The 26,260-nt window shown below is 37.7% G+C and overlaps 1 protein-coding gene and 2 long non-coding RNA genes across 5 annotated transcripts in view; 1 reads left to right on the top strand and 2 right to left on the bottom strand.

Annotated features, from left to right (window-relative positions):
- The window catches only part of LOC105227509 (protein diaphanous), a 130,722-nt gene that overhangs the window by 64,552 nt on the left and 39,910 nt on the right, over positions 1-26,260 (bottom strand). The window contains exons 1-2 of one of the 3 annotated variants that reach the window (XM_049462407.1): positions 15,219-15,363; positions 8,188-8,299 (exon numbers count right to left, since the gene is read on the bottom strand). The exons of 1 other annotated variant lie outside the window; for it this stretch is intronic. The gene's annotated coding sequence lies outside the window, so the exon portion shown is untranslated. Of the gene's footprint in view, positions 1-8,187; positions 8,300-15,218; positions 15,369-26,260 lie in introns of those variants that run through there. One more of the 3 variants, XM_049462406.1, reaches the window with a different exon arrangement.
- Positions 12,774-13,017, bottom strand: LOC125775701 (uncharacterized). Its single transcript, XR_007421307.1, has 2 exons — positions 12,881-13,017; positions 12,774-12,824 (listed from the first exon to the last, which is right to left on the bottom strand). It is a non-coding gene; the product is annotated as an uncharacterized LOC125775701 (long non-coding RNA).
- On the top strand, positions 15,558-18,409 carry LOC125775753 (uncharacterized). The gene is made up of 3 exons (XR_007421361.1): positions 15,558-15,706; positions 15,772-17,857; positions 17,919-18,409. It is a non-coding gene; the product is annotated as an uncharacterized LOC125775753 (long non-coding RNA).

The following is a 26,260-nucleotide window of genomic DNA, read 5'->3' as shown; positions in this document are numbered from 1 at the left end:
AAAAAAAATTATCAGAGAACGTTGGGGAGAAGATTTGATTATAGTTTAACTAATTTTTCTTTATTTTTTATTTTCCGATAATTTCCGGCCGAGTTATAGTGAACACCGCAAACCCTGTTTTTCTCAACCCGTTCTGGGGAAAGCACTGTTACCGGCTTATGCCTCAATTTTTCTCCATGAAAAAATACCTTACATTGTCAAAAGTGTGCTCTATAATGTACAAAAGGTCCGAATAAAATTACTCAATCCAGATTTGAGAAATAAATTCACAAAAAAAATCTTTTTTTTTTTACCTTGAATACTCCACCAAGTATGTTTTCGTTTACTTTAAATAGTTTCTATTAAGTATCCTTATATTGAAAAAAAAACCTTCGGAGATTATACATATTTATTGTGACTTTAAAAATGTGCTTCTTAAAAAATAAGTTATGTGTGGTAAATTTTTAAAGAGGTGGATATCATATAAAACGTCAACATCAAATTAAAAAAAAAAAACAAATGGAACGGAGGCATCCTACTGTTCAATTGGAAATGGTAATATAATTTTGAAGTTATATCAAATTGGTATTGTAAAAATGTTTTTTCAGCCGCAAAATGCGCCTGCTACTTTTGAAGAGGATGTTCCATCAACTTCGACTGCATTACCAAAGCCTTTAACACAAACTTAGCTTTTAAATGTCGCGCGGCTAAAATCAAAAAGTGAAATTACAAGCAAATTATTGCAGCATTCGGGAATTTGTAACAGCCCTAAATCCATCTTATGACATTCTTAGCAGACGTGTGATTTCAAAATCAATGATTCCTGCATTGTATGAGGAATGTAAACATAAGGTGCGAGAAATTATTAGGAATAGGGAAAAGTTTTGAATAACCACTGATTGTTGGACATCGCGCAACACGTCTAGTTTCATTGCTGTACGGCTCATTATGTCTCCGAAAAATTTGAACTAACGTCAGTACTTTTATCGTCATCCCAACTAAAGCAAAATCATACAGCTGAAAACTTAGGTGAGGCGATACAACAAATAGTAAGTGATTGGAAAATTAGCGACAAAATATTGCTAGCTGTTTCGGACAATGCTAGTAATAAAAAGAGCCATAATTAATAAGTTAGGTAGGAAGCATAATGTATGGCTCACACAATTAATTTAATTGTAAGAGGATTGCGCATTTCTGAAGTAGAACAAGTAACTGATAAAGTTATGGTAATTATTCCTCACTTCAACAAAATTACTTCAGCGAATGAAGCGTTTGAAAATTACCAGCGAAACAGCGCCTCTAGAACCTCTAAAATTAAATCAACAAGTTGAAACGAGGTGGAACTCCACACTGGCAATATTGGAGCGTTTTTCGGAGTTGGAGGAAGCGGTGAAATGTACTTCGGTAATTATAAACAAAAATTTACCTATATTAACCAGCGACGAGTGGGCGACTGTTGCTGCTTTGTGCAAAATTTGCAAGTCATTTAAAGATGCTACTGTAAGCATTAGTGGTGAAACATATTGCACAGGTTCGCTGGTAATACCAATAGCAAATGGTCTATTAGATGTGTATAGACACTTGCGAACTGAAATATTTTCAAACACCATACAAAAAGTAATTGAAATTTTTTTAAAGGGAATTAGAGATCGTTTTAGCAGTTTACAACACAGCAATACACTTAACTTAGCTACTTTTCACGACCCCAGATTCAAATTAGTGGCGTTGACTGATGAATCGGCAGCACATAACACAAAAAAATTTATAAAACGTTATCTAATAGAGGATGGAGTCTTGTGTAGAAGTTCATGCAAGTGAGGAAAGTTCTCTGATTGCCATTCACTTGGGAGTGGCCAGAAATAATTCTTTTACATGTGACTCAAGCAGCTCACGACTTCCGGTCTTTGACCAAGTATCCTCTGAACATCCGTTTAAAGGCGAACTAAAGTGAGAAGGTGAAACATCCCCTGCATAGGGTTGTGCGCTGGGTTTGGGACCCGCCACGTAAAAAAACACCACCCAATGAAAAAGCGTAAACAGCCTCGGATGAGAGACCCCCCTTTTGATGAGGACCATGGCAAACGAAATAAGGACTACGAATTGAGGGAATGCACCCCTTAATTGGGAAGGTGCCACTGCCCAGCTGGTTGATGTCCTCGTGAAAACAAAGGCTGACATCACCGCCGTCCAAGAAATGCGATGAACGGGACAAGGACAGAAATGAGTAGGTCCTTGTGACATTTACTACAGTGGCCATATAAAGGAGCGCAAGTTTGGTGTGGGATTCGTGGTGGGAGAGAGACTCCGTTGCCGAGTACTATCATTCACTGCGGTACGTCTAGCCACAATCCGCATCATGATATCATCGGCCTCAACACCCGCGCCGTTAGTTCTGTTTTCTCCAGACTGGACAAGGAATCAAAAAAAATGGGTCTGGCAGTGAACGAGGGCAAGACGAAATATCTCCTGTCAACAAACAAACAGTCGTCGCACTCGCGACTTGGCACTCACGTCACTGTTGACAGTCATAACTTTGAAGTTGCAGATAATTTCGTCTATCTTGGAACCAGCGTAAACAACACCAACAATGTCAGCCTAGAAATCCAACGCAGAATAGCTCTTGCCTACAGGTGCTACTTCGGACTAAGTAGGCAATTGAGAAGCAAAGCCCCTCTCGACAAACAAAAACCAAACTCTGTAAGTCACTCATAATTCCCGTCCTGCTATATGGTGCAGAGGCTTGGACGATGACAACAACGGATGAATCGACGTTGCGAGTTTTCGAGAGAAAAGTTCTGCGAAAGATTTATGGTCCTTTGCGCGTTGGCCACGGCGAATATCGCATTCGATGGAACGATGAGCTGTACGAGATATAGGACGACATTGACATAGTTCAGCGAATTAAAAGACAGCGGCTACGCTGGCTAGGTCATGTTGTCCGGATGGACGAAAACATTCCAGCTCTGAAAGTATTCGACGAGTGGAGAAGGACCTGGCTTCGCTTGGAATATCCAATTGGCGCCACGTTGCGAAAAGAAGAAACGACTGGCGCGCTGTTGTTAACTCGGCTATAATCGCGTAAGCGGTGTCTACGCCAATTAAGAAGAAGAAGAAATGAAATGCAAAGGGAAGAAATAGAATTTCAGACTGAAAGAACAGAAGAAAATGTAGAAAAATCAGTGTCAATATGGAGTTTTTTCGATAAATACGCTAATGAACATAAACCACATAGTAGCGTTGAAGCAAAAGCCATTATTGAAATTCAGCGCTATTTGGAAGATGGGCTGGTTTCCCGTAGTTGCGACCCTTTTCATTGGTGGCTTGAAAATAAGTACAGATACTCTAAAAAGGCAGAATTAGCAGAAAAGTATTTATGTGTTTTAGCCTCCTCCGTTCCTCGCGAGAGAATTTTTTCCAAAGCGGCAAAAATTATAAGTAATCGTCGGTCAAGATTAAGCGAAAGGAATACTGAAATATTGTTGTTTTTGAATACAAATGGAAAATATTTATAAACACATATTTTGGCTTTCTTTTCCATTTGATATAAATATTTTTAACACTATTTAATTTTATCTTTTATGTATATATTTTGTATCTGCTGATTTTCTAAAAATGATTTTATTATGTTAATGTCTGTTTATTCCAACAAATATGTACATTGTACCTAAAGGAAAAAAAGGTATTTAAGGTAATTTTTATTACATTCACCGTCACAGTTTTAAATCACTTAAAGTTCAAAAATTCGCAAAATTGGACCATTTCAAGGAGCTATTTCACCACATTAAATTGCAATATAGTAAATCTACATTTTACACTTTTAGCAGGTCTTTTACCTAAAAAATCTTTATTTTAAAAATCACATTTTACACTTGTTTGAACCTCATTTGTTCACCAAAAATTACGCTGCCATGTGATGATAAGGCAATTCGCTGAAATTCCTCTTTTTCGCAAAAATTCCTCTATTCATGCATATGGATATTTTCTTTTTTAAATTTATTAAGTAAAATTATATACATATATATTAGTAATATTACATAATAATATTATATATACATATGTATGTATAAGTAATATTATATAATAATATTACGTAATAAAGTGTAAAGTATACAGTACAGTACGAAAACTCAAATTTTGTTTCAATATGAGTGCATGATAACCGAAAAATATAACCTCTTCATACCCAAAACTCATATCTTAAATATAATAATATATATATAGTCGCCTAAAATACAAACCAATGTATCATCAAAAATAAATGGAAATCGCTGACAAATATAATAACCAAAATTTATCTATTTTATAACGAAAATTTAAATTTTATTTCAATATTGGATATAAAGTGGTTATATTTTTCGGTTATTATGCAGTCATATTGAAACAAAGGAGTACTACGCGAAAGTACTTCAGTCACGCCGGGTATTCGCTGATGATTTTATTATACTTAGTATAAAATTGCATAAAATTATATATAGGATGGAGTCATGTGTAGAAGTTCACGCAAGTGAGGAAAGTTCTCTGATCGCCATTCACTTGGGAGTGGCTAGAAACGATTCTTTTACATATGACTCAAGCAGCTCACGACTTCCGGTCTTTGACTAAGTATCCTCTGGGTAACCTAAGAACATCCGTTTGAAGGCGAGCTAAAGTGAGAAGGCGAAACATCCCCTGCATAGGGTTGTGCGCTGGGTTTGGGACCCGCCACGTAAAAAAACACCCCCAATGAAAAACAACAAACAGCCTCTGATGAGAGACCCCCCTTTTGATGACGACCATGGCAAACGAAATAAGGACTATGATTTGAGGGCATGCACCTGGAATGTCCGGTCCCTTAATTGGGAAGGTGCCGCTGCCCAGCTGGTAGATGTCCTCGTAAAGATAAAGGCTGACATCACCGCCGTCCAAGAAATGCGATGGACGGGACAAGGACAGAAACGCGTAGGTCCTTCTGACATTTACTACAGTGGTTATATAAAGGAGCGCAAGTTTGGTGTTGGATTCGTGGTGGGAGAGAGACTCCGTCGCCGAGTACTATCATTCACTCCGGAGAATGAACGTCTAGCCACAATCCGCATCAAAGCGAGGTTCTTCAACATATCGCTGATTTGCGCCCACGCCCCGACGGAAGAGAAGGACGATGTGACCAAAGATGCTTTTTATGAGTGCTTGGAGCGCACTTATGAGAGATGCCCCCGCCACGATGTCAAAATCGTGCTTGGCGACTTCAACGCCAGGGTGGGCAAAGAAGGTATCTTTGGCACTACGGTTGGTAAATTCAGCCTCCACGAGGAAACATCCCCAAATGGGTTGAGGCTGATCGACTTCGCCGAGGCCCGAAATATGGTTATCTGTAGTACTGATTCCAGCATAAGAAGATACATCAAGCTACCTGGCTGTCTCCGGATCGAAAAACCACCAACCAGATCGATCATGTTGTGATAGACGGAAGACACGTCTCCAGTGTTTTAGATGTGCGTGCGCTCCGAGGTCCTAACATTGACTCGGACCACTATCTTGTTGCAGCCAAAATTCGCACCCGCCTCTGTGCAGCAAAAAACGCACGCCAACAAACACAAGGAAGGTTCGACGTCGAGAAGCTGCAATCACAACAGACAGCCGAAAGATTTTCTACTCGGCTTGCACTTCTGCTCTCTGAGAGCACTCCTCAACAACTCGGTATAAGGGAACTGTGGGACGGCATTTCAAACTCCTTACGTACAGCTGCAACCGAAACCATTGGTTTTCGGAAAGTGCAAAAGAACAGCTGGTACGACGAGGAGTGCCGTGCCGCAGCGGAGAGAAAACAGGCTGCCTACCTCGCAACGTTACGATCGACCACAACACGTGCGGGATGGGATAGATACCGAGAGTTGAAGAGGGAAGCGAGACGAATTTGCAGACAGAAGAAGAAAGAGGCCGAAATGCGTGAGTACGAAAAGCTCGATAAGCTGGCCGACACGGGTAATGCTCGAAAATTCTACGAAAAAATGCGGCGGCTTACAGAAGGTTTCAAGACCGGAGCATACTCCTGTAGAACCCCCAAAGGTGATCTAGCCACCGATGCCCAGAGCATACTTAGATTATGGAGGGAACACTTCTCCAGACTGCTGAATGGCAGTGAACACATAACACCAGGAGAAGGCGAACCCGATTCCCCAATCGATGACGACGGAGCAGACGTTCCATTACCCGGCCATGAAGAAGTTCGAATAGCAGTTGCTCGCCTGAAGAACAACAAAGCGGCAGGGGCCGACGGATTGCCGGCCGAGCTATTCAAACACGGCGGCGAAGAACTGATAAGGAGCATGCATCAGCTTCTTTGCAAAATATGGTCGGATGAAAGCATGCCCAACGATTGGAATTTAAGTGTGCTATGCCCAATCCATAAAAAAGTAGACCCCACAATCTGCGCCAACTACCGTGGGATAAGCCTCCTCAACATCGCGTACAAGGTTCTATCGAGCGTATTGTGTGAAAGATTAAAGCCCACCGTCAACAAACTGATTGGACCTTATCAGTGTGGCTTCAGACCTGGTAAATCAACAACCGACCAGATATTCACCATGCGCCAAATCTTGGAAAAGACCCGTGAAAGGAGAATCGACACTCACCACCTATTCGTCGATTTCAAAGCTGCTTTCGACAGCACGAAAAGGAGCTGCCTTTATGCCGCGATGTCTGAATTTGGTATCCCCGCAAAACTAATTCGGCTGTGTAAACTGACGTTGAGCAACAAGAAAAGCTCCGTCAGGATCGGGAAGGACCTCTCCGAGCCGTTCGATACCAAACGAGGTTTAAGACAAGACGACTCCCTATCGTGCGACTTTTTCAATCTGCTGCTGGAGAAAATAGTTCGAGCTGCAGAACTCAACAGAGAAGGTACCATCTTCTATAAGAGCGACTTGGTACACACGTCACTGTTGACAGTCATAACTTTGAAGTTGTAGATAATTTCGTGTATTTAGGAACCAGCATTAACACCACCAACAATGTCAGCCTGGAAATCCAACGCAGGATTACTCTTGCCAACATGTGCTACTTTGGACTGAGTAGGCAATTGAAAAGGAAAGTCCTCTCTTGACGAACAAAAGCCAAACTCTATAAGTCGCTCATAATTCCCGTCCTGCTATATGGTGCAGAGGCTTGGACGATGACAACAACCGATGAGTCGACGTTGCGAGTTTTCGAGAGAAAAGTCCTGCGAAAGATTTATGGTCCTTTGCGCGTTGGCCACGGCGAATATCGCATTCGATGGAACGATGAACTGTACGAGATATACGACGACATTGACATAGTTCAGCGAATTAAAAGACAGCGGCTACGCTGGCTAGGTCATGTTGTACGGATGGATGAAAACACTCCAGCTCTGAAAGTATGTGACGCAGTACCCGCCGCGGGAAGCAGAGGAAGAGGAAGACCTCCACTCCGGTGGAAGGACCAAGTGGAGAAGGACCTGGCCTCGCTTGGAATATCCAATTGGCGCCACGTAGGGAAGAGAAGAAACAACTGGCGCGCTGTTGTTGACTCGGCTATAATCGCGTAAGCGGTGTCCACGCCAGTAAAGAAGAAGAAGATAAAATTGCAAAATGTATGTATATAAAAATGTTATATTACAATCCTATACATATGTATATAATATAATATTATCACACGATTTTACCTATCTGTGTTTATTAAATATAAATCACATGTTATTCATATATTCATATACGTATGTATATAGAAAAGTGTTCACATATTCAATTTTAGCTAAAAAAATCTTTATAGTTTTTTATAGTTAATAAAGAATCACTCGAAGGTACAAACAAGGAAAACGTTGTGAAACGCTAAAAAATCCTTTACTTTTGGTTTTTAAGGTGTAGCAATGCTGGTTTTCCTCGTAAATATAAACACTCTAAACTTTTCAGCCATAAATTTGATAAGTGATTTTAAATTACTAAATTTGGCTGAAAAATTACAAAATAAAAGTGAAAAGTGAACTTATTTCAATGTTAAGAGTGTATATTTAAATATAGTGAGTGAAAAACGTGAAAATATTCTGTGAAACATGGATAAATACCATGTGTTCTTAGTGCAAATTTTTGAATTTTTAAACGTGAATATTTTTAAAAATATTAGCTATTTTTACATAATTTTTGGATATTCCTCCTCTGGAGAAGCCCCTCTCTCTGTACATACCCCATTTATACGGAAATTCGGTTTTCTTACCCTCCGCCAAAGTAATCGGAATCGTGCCACTTATTTGCTAATTGCGAATTGCTTTATCATCATATGGCAGCGCTCCATTTCGTCGTAATTTTCAGCTTGCAAATGATATTTACTACGAGGGTAAAATGTAATTTTTACAATAAAAATATCTTAAGTAATAAAACCAGCTAATCGGATTTTATTTAAAATTTTATAGTTTGGGTCGGCTTTAGTATACCATCCCACGATTTCAGGGTTAAAAGTGGTATGGTTGGATAGAGCTGCTGTTCCAGATTAAGAAAATTGCCGCCGCAAACTTATAGTTTTCGAGATATTTGCATTTAAAGTTGAAAATTTTGCAAATTTTATCTTGCAATTTCTCGATTTCTAGTAATTATTTATTTCATATTATGCACTTTTTATGCACTTATACTTTATTACATTATTTCTACATATTTATTTTTTAGTAATTATTTAGTTATTTGATTAAAATAAGCATTTTATATCTTACACAATTTCCATTCCATGCACAATAACAAAAGTATTCCGTGTTGACAGATAATAAGTGTTGCCAAAATTACACATTTATCAAACGAATAAAAATTAATCAAAATGAATAAAAAAATAAGATTATACCCCGAATACATAAATCATTGCCCCTTTTCTTCATACATCATGATTTTTGATCGGACAGGCCGCCAACGCCAAAAGGAGTTTTACTCAAAAAAATAGCTGACACACCCCGGTGTTGGATCGGCCAGGGTTATTTTTTTCGAAGCGCCGCCGAAGTGCGCGGCCACGCACTGAGCGATGAGCGACGAAATTAAAACATATGAAATGCCATTGAAGTGGCCACGCAGTAAGCGACGAAATTAAAACATATGAAATGCCATTGAAGTGGCCACGCAGTAAGCGATGAGCGACAGAGCGACTGAGCGATTTCTCTGCGACTGAGCGACGTCGCTTAACAATTAAAACATGTTCTAATTTTCAGATGACTGCTGAGCGACGAACAGAAAGAATGGACAAATTTAACATTGAAATGCTTATTTCTGAGGTGCAAAGCTACCCGGTTTTGTGGCAGGATAGCCACAAAGACTTCAAAAATAAAATTTGTTATCACTGACAACATGTAGAAAAAACTGGGAGAAATATGTGGTTGTTTACGTAGATTATGATATAAATGATTAAATTCACTGAACCTCCATCTTGTTTGGTTTATTGGATGAACACCATACTTTCTTTTTTTTATACGTAGCAAGATTCTATAAACATGATATCTAATTTCAAGTGGTAATATACGCTGTACAGCACTTGACAACGGCATTTTAGCAACTAATCGCTCAACAACAGTCGCTCAGTAAAAAGCCATACGTCGCTCAAAATCGTCGCTCAGCAGCTCATCGCTCAGCCGCTCATCGCTCCGTCGTTTACTGCGTGGCCGCGGCCAAAGGCCTCCAATGCAGAAATAAGTGGGACGCGAATGGACTAATGTTTACCCTGTTTTACCTTTGTTGTATTGCAAATAATCATTATGATTCTTTTATTAAATTATTAGATTAAACATACTTATAAGCCTTAAAACTTTTTTTATTACAATGGAAAATTTATTTCAGATGGTATTTGTTTTCTGCGTTTGAGTTTTTATATCCATTTTGGGGAAATGTTTAGTATCGCGCCGGTTTAGTATTGTTTATGGAGAAAAACAGGGGAGGGCTACCCCCCTCACGCCCTCTTATTGGAAAGAGGAAGGATCGAGCTTTTTAATAAACCCCCCCTCGACCTCCTATAGACCCGTAGGGAGCCCTTTGAAAATGACCAAAAATCAGTGTTTTTGCTCATTTTTCCATACAAACTGAAACCAATGCAACCCAGCCAACATTTTTGTATGGACAAGAAATCAAAATAAAGAAAACCAAAATGTGTAGTACTACTTTTTGCGTTGGCGGCCTTCGGCCGCGCTCTAAAAAAATAACCCTGGTCGAGCGAATACCCGGGGTGACCGATGTACTTTCGTGTAGTACTCCTTTCTGCGTTGGCGGCCTTCGGCCGCGCTCTAAAAAAATAACCCTGGTCGGTGCAACACCGGGGTGTATCAATTTTTTTCGCATAGAACTCCTTTTTGCGTGGGCGGCCTTCGGCCGCGCTTCAAAAAAAAATAACCCTGGTCGGTCCAACACCCGGGTGTGTCAGATTTTTTTCGCATAGAACTCCTTTTTGCATTGGCGGCCTTCGGCCGCGCTTCAAAAAAAAAACAACCCTGGTCGGTCCAACACCGGCTACGCCATCCACAGTATTTTAGCATTGAACACCTTTTCGCGTTCACTTCATACATTTATTGCGGGTTGGGTTTAGTTTAGTATCTCATTTTCACTGCTTATTCCTCTTAAATGCGTGCACGGATTTTTTTAAATTTATATAGCACGGATAGCCAATGAATTAAACTTTTGTTTAAATGTAAATTTATTGTTAAATGTTAATTTGTTTTTTAGATATAAGTACGCAAAAAACGCACATTTTCACATTTGCTCAAACAATGGCTCTCTTCTTTTGAAGTTTTTGTTGCACTGCTTGCAAAAAATTTAACCAATTTTACACACACACATTCTTTGAAATATATTTAATTGAATTAATGATAAATTATGGATTTTAAGTTGCAATTTTATGTACAATTTAATAAATAAAACAGCTTTCAATTACGTGTTATATTGTTCCTTGAAATGAAAGCAAAATTACTGAATATGAACTGTCAAACGACGAAGAAAATAAGCACAAAAGGAAGATAGTAATAACCCAACGAATCAAAATGGTAGGCCTTATATACTGCGGCGGTTGTTTCAATGTAATATATTATACTGAAAATATAACGAAAATTTTCGCCTGCGGCGCTTGTTTCGATGTAATATATTATACTGAAAATATAATGAAACTTTGGAATAAAAAATCGCGCGATTTTTTATTCCGAATTTTCGCCTGCGGCGCTTGTTTCAATGTAGTATATTATGCTGAAAATATATTTAAAATTTGAAAAAAAAAGATCGCGCGATGAAAACCCAATTTTATTATTTAGGGGGTCTTGTATAAATGGTTGGTTGGGTTATCTCGGTACTGCAACTACTGGTATGCATTATTACCGATGCATATACAATTTTTAATTTTCAGTGTTTTTATTATTTAAATAAAGTGGATTTCCATTTTAATTCTTTGAAATAATAAAAATAATAAACATAGAGTCACTCTATGCGTAAAAATACACAAATTTTATAATATTTAGTGAAAATTGTATGGAAAAACTACGATTTTACGCCATTTTCAGGAGGCTGCCCTAGAGCCCCCCGGGGTCCTAGGGGGGGAAGGGTGGTATTATTCAAAAGTTCCATTCATTACCTTTCAAATGGGGGGGGTAGCAAGCCCCTCGCCCCCTCCCCCTTTGCGCAAAACCTCTTCAAAATGAGATACTAAACTAAACATTCCCCTTTATTCCCTTTTGTTCGTGCTTTCTCGGCAATTTGACAGTTCAAATTAGGCAGTAATTTTGGTTTTTCGCATTATTGAACTCAATGCAGAAAAGGGTGTATTTTATTTAAAGATTTACAAGGAAATTAACAATCAAAAGTAATTAAAAACATTACTAGTGGTTTTTATAATTCATAAGTAATGTATGTGCGTGAAAATGTATCCATAATTGGTTTGGTACAATGCACAACAGATGCAAATACACTAGCATATATTGAGAAATTTGCAAAAAATAGCATTTTTTAAAGTGAATTTTTGGAAAAACTTGTGAACCGATTTTTATAAAATATGTTTTAAAATAAAGTTCGATAATTTAAGCATACATGCGTGTTTAAAATTTTCAATTTGGTTATCTCGTTTAGGTACAGTGAGCCAAAATTAACCGGCGCGATACTAAACCCAACCCGGAATAAATTAAACCCAGTTAGCAATAAAGGGGAATGTTTAGTTTAGTATCTCATTTTGAAGAGGTTTTGCGCAAAGGGGGAGGGGGCGGGGGGCTTGCTACCCCCCTCATTTGAAAGGTAATGAATGGAACTTTTGAATAATACCACCCTTCCCCCCCTAGGACCCCGGGGGGCTCTAGGGCAGCCTCCTGAAAATGGTGTAAAATCGTACACCCCTATCACGCATTTCGACTTGGATTGAAATTTTCTCCGTTTGGCGACTTTGGTATCATGCGTTCCGTTCCCGTTCAGTTCAACTTCGAAATTTACGATTCTGCCTATCATGCATTTCGATCGTAGCTCCGTTTTGCTAAGTTACAATTTTGTTGGCGGAGAACTTTTTGTGTTTTTATTTTGCTGTGAAAATTTTATTATTTGCGTGATTTTTTTCAATTTTCTAAAAATGTAAGTAAAACTTGTATTTAAAAGTTGTAAAAGACACGATATTTCCAGTTTTAGTGATGTTTTTTGATATGCTTTCAGGTCAAAAATAAAACCACCAGAGCAATATGGAAAATTGGCAGATATGATGGAGAGTAAGCTAGATATAGCCAACGGTTTCCACCAGCGTCCTAAAGAAGATGTGCAGGCTTTTTGGAAAGAGGAAGCATCAAATTTACTTGCCGTCGTTTCTTCCGCAAACGTATCTAGGACATACTTGAATGCGTCCTTATTCAGACGAAAGTTTTTTTGAATCTAAATAAGTAAACAAATTGTAAGAAAAATGTCTACTTTCACGTGCAATTACTTACAGCTCGTCATTCATCTGGAAGGATCGCACATATCTCGTAATCTTCTCTCAATTCTCACCCCAGCATTCTGAGGTGCGCTGCTCTCCTCCTCAACCAGTAATATCGCCGCGGATAAAGACTCCATAGTTACGTTTAATAAAAATAATAACAATATAAAAATTTTACTTTTATTTATTTTCTTTGAACAGCAGTCATTTCGTATTTTTGCTTTATGTTCCAGTTTCATATATTTCAAAGCAAACAGCTGATTTCGAAAGAGTTATAGCTCTTCCTCTTCTTCTTTCAATCCAATTGCAACGCATGATACCTAATTTCGACTCCGGCGGAGCGTAGAGCGGGAACGTAATCGAAATGCATGATAGGGGTGGTAGTTTTTCCATACAATTTTCAGTAATTATTATAAAATTTATGTATTTTTACGCATAGAGTGACTCTATGTTTATTATTTTTATTATTTCGATGAATTAAAGTGGGAGTCCACTTTATTTAAATAATAAAAACACTGAAAATTAAAAATTGTATATGCATCGGTAATAATGCGTACAAGTAGTTGAAGTACCAAGATAACCCAACCAACCATTTATACAAGACCCCCTAAATAATAAAATTGGGTTTTCATCGCGCGATCTTTTTTTTTCAAATTTTGAATATATTTTCAGCATAATATACTACATTGAAACAAGCGCCGCAGTATAATATATTACATACATTGAAAACGTCAAAAGAAGAGAGCCATTGTTTGAGCAAATGTGAAAATATGCGTTTTTGGGTCGGCTTTAGTATACGATCCCACGATTTCAGGGTTAAAAGTGGTATGGTTGGATAGAGCTGATGCTCCAGATTAAGAAAATATATAATTGTTGCCGCCGCAAACTTATAGTTTCCGAGATATTTCCATTTAAAGTTGAAAATTTTGCAAATTTTATCTTGCAATTTCTCGATTGCTAGTAATTATTTAATTCATATTATGCACTTTTTATGCACTTATACTTCATTACAATGTTTCTTCATATTTTTTTTCCAGTAATTATTTAGTTGTTTGCTTAAAGTAAGCATTTTATATTTTTCACAATTTTCATTTCATGCACAATAACAAGGAATACCCTCGTTGACAGATAATAAGTGTTGCCATAATTACACATTTATCAAACGAATAAAAATGAATAAAAAACAAATACATAAATCATTGCCCTTTTTCTTGATATATCAAGATTTTTGATACACCCCGGTGTTGGATCGGCCAGGGTTATTTTTTTTTGAAGTGCGGCCGAAGGCCGCTAACGCAAAAAGGACTTTTACTCAAAAAAACCTGACATACCCCGATGTTGGATCGGCCAGGGCTATTTTTTTCGAAGCGTGGCCGAAGGCCGCCAATACAGAAATAAGTGGGACGCGAATGGACTAATGTTTACCCTATTTTTCCTTTGTTGTATTGCAAATAATCATTATGATCCTTTTATTAAATTATTAGATTAAACATATTTATAAGCCTTAAAACTTTTTTTATTACAATGGAAAATTTATTTCAGATGGTATTTGTTTTCTGCGTTTGAGTTTTTATATCCATTCTTATTCATTTGATAAATGTGTAATTATGGCAACACTTAATATCTGTAAACACGGAATACTTTTGTTATTGTGCATGGAATGAAAATTGTGTAAGATATAAAATGCTTATTTTAAGGAAATAACTAAATAATTACTAAAAAATAAATATGTAGAAACAATGTAATAAAGTATAAGTGCATAATATGAAATAAATAATTACTAGAAATCGAGAAATTGCAAGATAAAATTTGCAAAATTTTCAACTTTAAATGCAAATATCTCGAAAACTATAAGTTTGCGGCGGCAATTTTCTTAATCTGGAACAGCAGCTCTATCCAACCATACCACTTTTAACCCTGAAAACGTGGGATGGTATACTAAAGTTTCCCCTTATAGTTTAATTTAATGAATTTTAAGTGAAAAATGTGAGTTTGTTTTAATGTGTTGAAATGGCTTCTTGAAATGTTCGAATTTTAGACATTTTTAAACTTTAAAGTTCGAACATTTCATAATCTAAGCGTTTCCAGTATATATAATCCTATCTTTTTTTAATCAGTCAATCTTTCCAACGCCACCTTCAAATTGCGGCGCCAAAGATAGATAACTATGCCAAAGAAATCAGACTGCTACGATTATGCACATACATACGTATGTATATGTATAGTCTCCTCTGCCCAACCATATCCATTTTAACCGTGATATCGTGGGACCTCATTTTTTCTATTATTAACAAAACTTTTTTCGATACCCACCCATTAATGTGTTCAGCTTAATCGAAGCATTTACTCACCTTTAATAAATGTACATAAATTACCCTCTATTGATCGATTTGTTGAAGTTAGTAAACAAACACTACAGTAATCGTTCAATGTTACAATTGTTTACTCTTATGATTCTGTTTTCTGAGAATACCTTCATAATATCGATAATCTAATCGCAGACAATTTATTAGAGGGTACTACAGGTTCAATTTATACTGATCGCGATAAATATTGAGCGTATAGTATATAACATGGATAAATTGATCCGAAACTCCTCTCTTCGCTTTCTGAGAGAGCCCATGATCCCACGGTTTGGTATGGCAACACTGAAAGTTCATGGGCTACGAATCAGGTGACAAGCAAAACAATGAATTGCCAGACAAAATCCCATTAAAAATAACTGACAAAATCAGTTCGTTATTTTTCATTGTGGAGTACATAAGTAATTGTGTTGTGAAAATATAGTGTTTTTTATTAAAAATACAGTGTATAAATGTTTTTACTAAAAATAAAGTTGGTAAGTGTATTATTAAAGCCATCGTAAATACATGTATATAAATATATTATGTTTTTGTATTATAGGAAAATGCCGAGAACTAAAAATAAGTGTGTGGCTGGATGCGTAGGAGCGCGACGGTTTTTCAATTTCCCCAACAAGGAAAAGGATGGATCCAGGTTCGTAAATAATTTTAATTAGTAGAAAAATATAGTTATTTAGTGAAATTTAGAAATATTTTTTCATAAATGGTGCCTATTTTGATTTTGTTTTAGATGCAATTTATTGCATGATAAAAAATATATCATACTTGCGAAATGTAATGTAATTTTGTAAATAGTATTGTAATATTTAATAGATCCAATTTAATATGTTGTTTGGAGTAGCGTAGTAGATGTAAATATTACTATAATTATAATTTATAAGCACAAATAAATGTAATACTAGTAATATAAATAATAAATTATAAATACTAATAAATGTTGTGATTTTATTTTGTACCTATATGGGTGATATAGGCTTATAGGGGAACCGAGCACCCAAAACTAACTTCGGTAACGCGCCTTTTGTATACCTCAGCGGTGGTGTGGAAATTACAAACTCCCAAAGCATTTACTAAAAATTCCCTAACACATTTCTTCCATAGTGGCATCATTGGCAAATGTTATAAAAAATGTGGACTTTGACAGCGCTCTCTCGAATCAAAGAGTTTCGTATCAATTTATCCATGGTATATAATACAGAGAACCGCAACCCATATCACACCATTTTATACATATTTTGAAAATCCTATCTTGGTGTTAAAGTGGCCATACACGACACACATGTGCGTTCGATCGGTATGTGTGCAATTGATGTTTACTCCTGTATGGACTTGTGCGCATACCTATCCATTTTCACGAAAATGTTTGATTTTTTACGATCAGTGTGCACACATGTATGCCGTGAATGGCGCTGTGTGCACACAAATTTTTCTTTTTTTTCGTTTCGCCGAATAGGAAAGATCGCGGACAAACAATTTTCCGCTTGCTTGTCGCACATGTTCACTGTGTGAAAAACGAATGCAAAATGAATTTGATGTGCTGAACACAATGAGCGCGACAGGCTGCAAGCGACATCTGTCAAATAATAAAATATACACGTTCTTATGCACACAGTTATTTTGGCAGCTGCACGACTACACGACTGCAGGCCGACAGTTACACTCAGCGAAAAAAAAACCCACGCAGTCGAAAATTTTCTAATATTCCTATTTTGAACTGTCACTGTTTGCTCAAAATTCACTATTTGTCTTATTTAGCTGTTTTGTCATGTGACTACATTATTTTGCCTTTATTTTTAAAACCGTTAGCGTCCGCACGTGTTTATTACAGAAGTTGCGGTTTTTTCTTTTGGATCAGTTGTGATAACAAGTTAAGTTGAACATGGTGGTGTCAACAAAAAAAAAACAGAAATCGTAACTTTATATAAAATAAATTATCCAAAGGTCAAAAAGCTCGTGAAATAGGCATAAGAGATTGGAACGTGCGTATTATAATTAAAAATTATACGTATTTTAACTGAATAGCTCGAAAAAAGGGCAGTGGACGTCTGAAAACAGTAAAACCTCGACAAAAACGACAAATTAAACGGATGTGCATTAATGATCGCTTTCAACATGCTGGAACAATCAATGCAACATTATACGAAACCACTGGGGTAAAAATAACTACAAGTTCTATACAAAATTTGCCGAATATTCTTGGACTCCGAGCGCGACGTCCAGCCAAAAAGCCACTTCTCATTACACGAATGAAGAAATACTGACTAGAGTGGGCAAAATTACACAAAATGTGGACTACATCAGATTGGGGAAATGTTATTTTTTCCGATGAGTCGAAATTTAATTTGTTGGAACCCGACGGAAATGCCGCAGTGCGTCATGGGAAAGGGGAGCGTTTTTTGGAAAACTGTGTTTGGCCCACCGTAAAGCATTCGCCTTATTTAATGGTGTAGGGAGCTGTAACCAAGTTTGGGTTTGGGCCGCTAATTATTCTAAAAAGATCTGTGAATGCCAAAATATAAATTGGAATTTTGAGAGAAGGAGTTTTGTGAATTATTGAACAGCTGGCCGAACGCGCCCAAAAAGTTTATTTTCAGGATATTTCAGCCCCTTGTCATAGAGCCAAAGCGGTAACCAAAGCAGAAAAATATTGAAATAGATTTTTCACTAATTTATTACAAACACTTACAGGTTTCAAAACAAAAAGATTTTTATGGAATGGGGACTCTCACGTGGCCAGGAAACAGTTCAGACCTCAATCCAATTGAGAACTGCTAGCATTATTTGGGCAAAATGGTGGACAAAATGATAAGAGAAAAGCATCCAAAAAGTCTAAAAGAAATAGAAAAAATTGTTGAAGCTGTGCGGAATGAATAAATTAATTAAAATTATCTTCAACGCTTTTATGAATCCATGCCTAAACATATAGCCGATGTTATTAGGAGGAGGGGGTGTTCTACAAAATACTAAGAATTTTTTTATACAAAATATTTTATTTTGATTCGTTATGTATTCTAATGCAAAATAAAAAATTTTATAAAACATAAAATATGTAAATAACTTGTTTAAAAATTACATTATTGTTCATAAGAAAATTTACTTCTGTGGTTTGTTATGTGTGTGTTTTTACATTTTTATCTATAACAAGTGTTAAACTATAAGTTTTTTATATAAAAATGCTTGAAACATAAACTAAATAAAAGTGTTGACCCTCAAAGAAAAATGTTTATCTTAGAACAATATTAATCCAAGTTTTGCGCTATATAAAAGCAGCGTTTGAAAAACTACGCTACTCCCGTAGCATTTCATTTTACTCTTGCTACCGCTCTCACTTTGTCGGGAGCCACAGCATAGCCTTAGCATAACAATGTAAAAGAAGGGCTCTACTCTGCTCCGAGTTTTGTTGGGTAAAAAACTATAGCTGGAGCGGTAGCAAAAAATTAAATTCTGCGCTATGCTCTGGCGTAGCGGTAGCAAAAAATTGGGAGCGGTAACACAGCAGAGCTAATGAAAATTTTCATGTGCTACAACTCCCGCATGTGTTTGTTGTTTTTTTTTCTTTTCTTTGCTATTTTTTGTCGTAATATTTGAATTAATTGAATAATTCAAACAAAAAAATGTTATGCAAATCATTTTGGCACTTGTTGCGTCAAGTGACTTTATAAATCTAAAATCAAATATTTTAAGAAATATATTAATAAAGTCAATTAGATAATAATTGAATAAATTATATATATTTTTTTACTATGTAAAATATTTACCATTTTTATATTACCAAAAACATCATCTATTCCAAATGTATTACAATACTCAATTACTATGAATTTTCGAAATTAATTTTAACTACATTCCTTTCGCCTTTTTTTATATACATTAGGGGGTTTTTTTTAACTATTAATTTTCTTCAGTCCCGTCACGAAATTTCCTTGGAAATACCATACAAAAACTTCCTTGAAATGCTTAGCCCTAAATATTAACATTAAAAACTGGACCAAGGCATGTAAAAACTGTCCATAGAAAATACACGACAATCCAAAAGTGGCCAGAGCAACAAAGTCGAAACTCACACCGGCGAGGTATTAGGCTCTAAACTTGTTTTTTCCAAGAAATTCGCATTCGCTCGAAATGTGAAGAGGAAGTGTGAACAATTCTGAGAAACATGCGTCTAAAGCAGCGTTGTCCAACGTGACTGTGTGCACGTTATATTTGTGTTGGTTATTCTAGCGCCAGCTGATCGCAAAATTATGCTTTGATTGCATACGAAGTTGAATACAGTAGCACAATCGTGCTTTCACAGACACTTGTCGCGACATTTTGGTGTGAGGTGTCTGGCCACTGTCCGTGCGCTATTGTGCGCATAGGCCATGGACAACGCTGGTCTAAAGTCAAGCGATGCCTTAAAATACCTCTGATCTGTAGGAATTTAAAGATAAAAAATCAGGATTGTCGTGTATTTTCTATGGACAATTTTTACATGCCTTGGTCCAGCTTTTAATGTTAATATTTAGGGCTAAACATTTCAAGGAAGTTTTTGTATGGAATTTCCAAGGAAATTTCGTGACGGGACTGAAGAAAATTAATAGTTAAAAAAAACACCCTAATGTATATAAAAAAGGCGAAAGGAATGTAGTTAAAATTAATTTCGAAAATTCATAGTAATTGAGTATTGTAATACATTTGGAATGGATGATGTTTTTGGTAATATAAAAATGGTAAATATTTTACATAGTAAAAAAATATATATAATTTATTCAATTATTATCTAATTGACTTTATTAATATATTTCTTAAAATATTTGATTTTAGATTTATAAAGTCACTTGACGCAACAAGTGCCAAAATGATTTGCATAACATTTTTTTGTTTGAATTATTCAATTAATTTAAATATTACGACAGAAAATAATTAATTTTTTGCTACCGCTCCAGCTATAGTTTTTTACCTAACAAAATTCGGAGCAGAGTAGAGCACTTCTTTTACATTGTTATGCTAAGACTATGCTGTGGCTCCCGGAAAAGTGAGAGCGGTAGCGATAGCATAGCATTGTCTTTATATGCACTTATATGCATTTTACGACCGATGACCGAAGCTGCTGTCACTTTTTGATCGATTACGTCGATTATAGTTATCCAATTGTCTTAAAATTTTTATGAAATGTCAACAAGAGATCAAACTTTTTAATTCATATACCCACCAATGGGTGGCGCTACCAGAAACAGTTATATTTTCTTTTGCGACAGACCTTGTATAAATGATAATATTGTTACAAAAGTAGTATTAAGATGTATTTGTATTGCTATATGCATCCCTTATTATGAACAATAGCTGTAGGTATATGGAATAGCATTTGTCTTGTTGTAGACATCTGGCGCCGCGGCTGTCTGCTTGTCGAAACAATAGACATCTGGCGCCGCACTGTCTGCGTGTCGACTTAAACAATTGCTGAGTCTGGCGCCGCGGCTGTCTGCTTGCGTCTGGCGCCGTATAGCATTATGTTCTGGTAATTTCCAGACGCAATATTCTAGAAGGACCAGAAACTTGGGCCAGAAACTTCTACAAAGGTAGAAGAGAAAGTAGAAGAACAACGAACATCATCAAGTGTAGACATGAACACGTTGTTAGTGGCTATTAAGCAAATGGCAGAAAATGTAGTGCAAACAGAAAATTGTCTGGCACAGCAAATAGCCGAAAATGCAGAAAATGCAGTGCAGGCAGAAAATCGTCTGGCACAGCAAATAACGCAAATAGCTGAAAATACATCACAGTTAGAGTCTCGCCTTACACAACAAATAACTGAAAATAATACGCAGTTAGAAAAGCGTTTGGTACAACAGATTACATAAAATAATACAGAAGTGCAAGAGAAATTTTCAAAATTTGAAGACGAATTAAGCACAATAAAAAATGACGAAGAAAATTTAAGATCAGAATTTCTTCAACTGAGTAATCGTGTGCGAGAGCTGCAACTACATGGCCCTACACCATCAACAAATAATCAAAGATTGAAGGCACCCACATTCGATGGAAGTATTCCATTTCAAATTTTCAAACTTCAGTTTGAAAAGACAGCAATGGCCAATAATTGGAATGCAGCGGACAAGGTGGCGTCCTTGTTTGTATCATTGAAAGGACCTGCGACAGAAATCCTTCAGACTATTCCAGACTGTGAACGGGACAACTATGAGGCATTGATGAGTGCGATAGAAAGACGATATGGTAGTGAGCACCGGAAACAAATATACCAGATCGAACTGCAAAATAGGGGTCAGAAGATGAACGAGTCATTACAAGAGTTCGCAACTGAAATCGAACGACTGGCTCATTTGGCAAATGCAGATGCACCTGTGGAATACATTGAGAGGGTAAAAATTCAATGTTTCATAAATGGAATTCGTGATGTGGACACCAAACGCGCCACATATGCATTGCCAAAAAGAACGTTTGCTGAAACGGTTTCGCACGCCCTCACACAGGAAACAGCTTCGCTTCTAAGTAAACCAGCACACAAAGTACAAAGAGTTGAAATGGAACAACCGGCGCTGATGGAAGAAATATTGAAGACTTTGAAGACAATTGCTGCACCGCGAGTAAATACAACAGGAAGATGTTTCAACTGTGGAAAAGCGGGTCACTTTGCCCGAAATTGCAATATAAAAGTAAACCCATCAAAACGGAAACAACCAACAGATAACGAGGACGGAGCATCCACATCTCACAAGTCGTTAAACTAAAACGGAACAGTTCAAAGGGGCGTGAGCTGGTTCCCACAACTATTTGCCCCGCCATCTCGATATCACAAGTAGGTCGCCATGACAACAATCTTACTATCAACGGCATCGTAAATGGACGACTGTCAACGCTTACTTTGGATACTGGTGCCACACATTCAATTATCCGACCGGATGTGGTGAGAGGAACGGTTGAACCATTAGTTGGTTGCAAGCTTCGAACGGCCACTGGAGAGGAAGCAGCTGTTGCGGGAAAAGTGTTCTGCGAAGTCATAATTGGTACCCTGGAAGTTAATCACACCTTCATCGTAGCAGAAATCACGGATGAAATTATAATGGGAGTAGATTTCATGATTGATCGGGGTTACTTTGGATTTAAACAAGCAAATGCTGTTTTGCCAGAACATGGAGATGCCTATAAACACCGGATATGTGACCAACGTTGAAAGTAAGAGGGTGATTGTTGATGATAATCAGAGTATTCCACCAAAATCTGAGGCGATTGTATGGGCTAAAGTGAATGGAGCAGGTGGGACTGAAGAGTTGTGGATTGTGGAACCAACAAAAATAGATACACCCATATTGGTAGGAAGAACGCTTGTGAAAACTAGAGAAGACGCCACCATTCCGGTCAGAGTAGTGAATGAATTCAACACGCCTATAAGTCTGAAGAAAGGAGCAGTAATTGGACAGTGCCAGAATATAAGTGCAATAGCACGATGCGAACGGTCACAACAGAAGCCTACTATTGAGCCACAACAGATAAGTCCTACACTCCTAAATAATTTGCTGAACGAACTGCATGGAAATGAAAAATTAAAAGTAGAAAATCTATTAGAAAAATACGCATCCATATTTGCAAACGAAGGAAACACAGGAAGAACCGGCATTGTCAAACATCGCATAAATACCGGAGACGCTAAACCAATCCGACAAGCTCCGCGTAGGGTTCCACTAGCAAAACGTGAGGATGCTAACAAAATTATTGAAGACATGCACAAAAACGGTGTAATCGAACCTTCAATAAGTCCATGGAGCTCACCTATCGTCTTAGTTAAAAAGAAAGATGGTAGCACCCGTTTCTGCGTAGATTATAGGAAGTTGAATGATGTCACAAAGAAAGACAGTTATCCTCTACCAAGAATCGACGATACATTAGACACCTTGTCTGGAGCGAAATGGTTTTCTACATTAGATCTACAAAGTGGATATTGGCAAGTCGAGATTGATGAATGTGACCGTGAAAAGACCGCTTTCAGTATGGGCGACGGGTTATGGGAATTCTCTGTGATGCCATTTGGGTTATGTAATGCGCCTGCAACGTTCGAGCGACTGATGGAACATGTGTTAAAAGGACTCAACTGGAAGACATGTTTGGTGTATCTTGATGACATTATCATCATGGGAAAAAGTTTTGATGATCATCTGAAAAATCTAGAGGAAGTCTTTCAGCGAATAGCATCAGCCGGATTACGCTTGAATCCCAAAAAGTGCTCATTATGGAAGAAGCAGGTCACATATCTCGGACATAAAGTGTCAACTGAGGAGATTCACACCGAGGAAGGAAAAATAAAAGCAGTTAAAGATTGGCCTCGACCCACCAACATACATGAACTCCGCAGCTTCCTCGGTTTATGCACGTATTACCGCCGTTTTGTACCTGGATTTGCGAACGTGGCTAGAAATTTACATGATTTAACAAAGAAGAATCGCCCGTTTGTATGGCAGTTGGAACAAGAAAAAGCGTTTGAGCAACTTAAAGAACTTTGTACGGCGCCGATGTTGGCTTATCCAATACCTGGAAAGAAATTCATCCTGGATACAGATGCGAGCGCTTATGGAATTGGAGGTGTCCTGTCTCAGCTCATCGACGGACAAGAAAGAGTAATTGGGTATTACAGCAGAGTGCTCGGGAAACCAGAGAAAAACTACTGTGTGACGCGAAAAGAACTACTAGCTGTGGTGGAATGTGTAAAACATTTCCACAAGTATTTGTATGGACAACGATTCTTGCTGAGGACTGATCATGCAGCATTAAAATGGTTATTACAGTTTAGGAATCCGGAAGGCCAAATTGCACGATGGATCGAAAGATTACAGAATTACGACTTCGAAACGGAACATCGAAAGGGGATTCACCACAAAAATGCGGATGCATTATCACGTCGCCCTTGTCCACTGGAATGTAAACATTGCTCCAAATCAGAAGGAAAAGAATATGAATATATATGAATATAGAACCTGAAGATGATTGGACTCCTCACCGCATCAGAATCAATCAGCTGGAGGACCCTGATCTTGCAAAGCTGATAATAGCCAAAGAAAATGGGGTACGACCACCAAAGGAACAAATAAGTAGCGAGAGTCCAACGGCAAAAGCATATTGGGCCCAATGGAACAGCATAAACCTCGTTAATGGATACCTTCATCGTACCTGGGAAAGTGAAGATGGCAAACAGTCTCGTCTGCTGATCATAGTACCGAAGTCCATGATCCCGAAAGTATTGAAAGAATATCACAATGGGCCTAGTGGAGGGCACCTTGGAATTACAAAAACTATAGAGAAGATTAAACAACGGTTCTACTGGATCGGTTGTCGAGATTCCATAGCAGAATGGATAAGTAATTGCGTAGAGTGCATGGCAGCTAAAGGCCCTAAAGCCAAAAGTCGCGGTAGGCTACAACAGTACAACGTGGGATCACCATTTGAACGAGTCGCAATGGATGTTGCAGGTCCGTTCCCAACCAGTACGGCCGGAAACAAATATCTACTGGTTGTCATGGACTATTTCAGTAAATGGCCAGAAGTATATGCCTTACCAAACCAAGAAGCGAAGACAGTAGCCGAAGCGTTTGTAGAAAATTGGATAACAAGGTTCGGAGTGCCCGTCGAATTACACTCAGATCAAGGCAGGAATTTCGAATCTTCCATTTTCCAAGAAGTCTGTACGTTATTGGGCATCCACAAGACACGGACAACAGTGTTACACCCACAATCAGATGGGATGGTAGAGAGATTCAACCGAACGCTCGAAGAACATCTGCGGAAAATCGTTAATAAAGATCAACGGAATTGGGACAAGTGCATCCAGATGTTCCTGCTGGCGTATCGTTCAGCAAAGCACGAGACAACTGGTTACACGCCAGCAAAGATTATTTTTGGACCTGATCTGCGACTCCCTGCTGATCTTAAGTTTGGAACGAATCCTACAGCTGTAAGAAATGATGGAGATTATTGTTCTGCCTTAAAGGAAGAAATGAATGAATTGCATCTAATGGTAAGACAGCATACGCATCTGATGAGCAATAAGATGAAGGACCGGTTTGATCAAGCGGCAAATTCAAAAGGTTTTGAAGAAGGTGATCTGGTCCTGTTGTACAATCCACTTCGAAAGAAAGGCTTGTCCCCGAAACTGCAGACAGCCTGGGAAGGACCCTATATGGTGATGAAACGACTTAATGACGTGGTATACCGCATACAAAGAAATGGGAAAGCACGATGTAAAATGAAAGTAGTACATTTGGAGAGGCTCGCCCCATTTGGTTCAAGAGGATTTGTGCCTAATCGGGACGATTAGACTTTAGTGGAGGGCAGTGTTACAAAAGTAGTATTAAGATGTATTTGTATTGCTATATGCATCCCTTATTATGAACAATAGCTGTAGGTATATGGAATAGCATTTGTCTTGTTGTAGACATCTGGCGCCACGGCTGTCTGCTTGTCGAAACAATAGACATCTGGCGCCGCACTGTCTGCGTGTCGACTTAAACAATTGCTGAGTCTGGCGCCGCGGCTGTCTGCTTGCGTCTGGCGCCGTATAGCATTATGTTCTGGTAATTTCCAGACGCAATATTCTTGAAGGATACGTCGGCATCAGCGAGAAGTGCGCGGCTATATAAGCCGTGGCAGCGCCAACGTAATCAATCAGTGCTAAGAGTAAACTGCTATAGTGTGGACGAGTTGTGAAATAAAGAGTTGTTGAATTAAATTAAACAGTGTTGATTTTATTTGTCAATCCAGAGATACGAACCTAACAAACTAAACTAGCAAGAGTAAATTCGTAACAATATTTAAAAGCTACCCTAAAAAAATTTCGGAAAATTTGTAAAAATGGAAAAGAAAAATATAACTAATGGTATAAATATGTTCTTACAAAAATTCAAATAAAGAGAAATAAACAAAAAATATCAGTTGTTTTATTTATAAGGAAAATAACTATTACGATAGGCAGTGGTGACCAATGAATAACGAAACAAATGACCTATCGACTAGCTTTCTATAACACATAGAAGGTAATTTGTTGT

This window comes from Bactrocera dorsalis, chromosome 1, assembly GCF_023373825.1.
Source record: "Bactrocera dorsalis isolate Fly_Bdor chromosome 1, ASM2337382v1, whole genome shotgun sequence".
Lineage (NCBI taxonomy): Eukaryota > Metazoa > Arthropoda > Insecta > Diptera > Tephritidae > Bactrocera > Bactrocera dorsalis.
The sequence above is the reverse complement of the archived record's forward strand: the minus strand, read 5'-3'. Positions and strand labels throughout refer to the sequence as shown.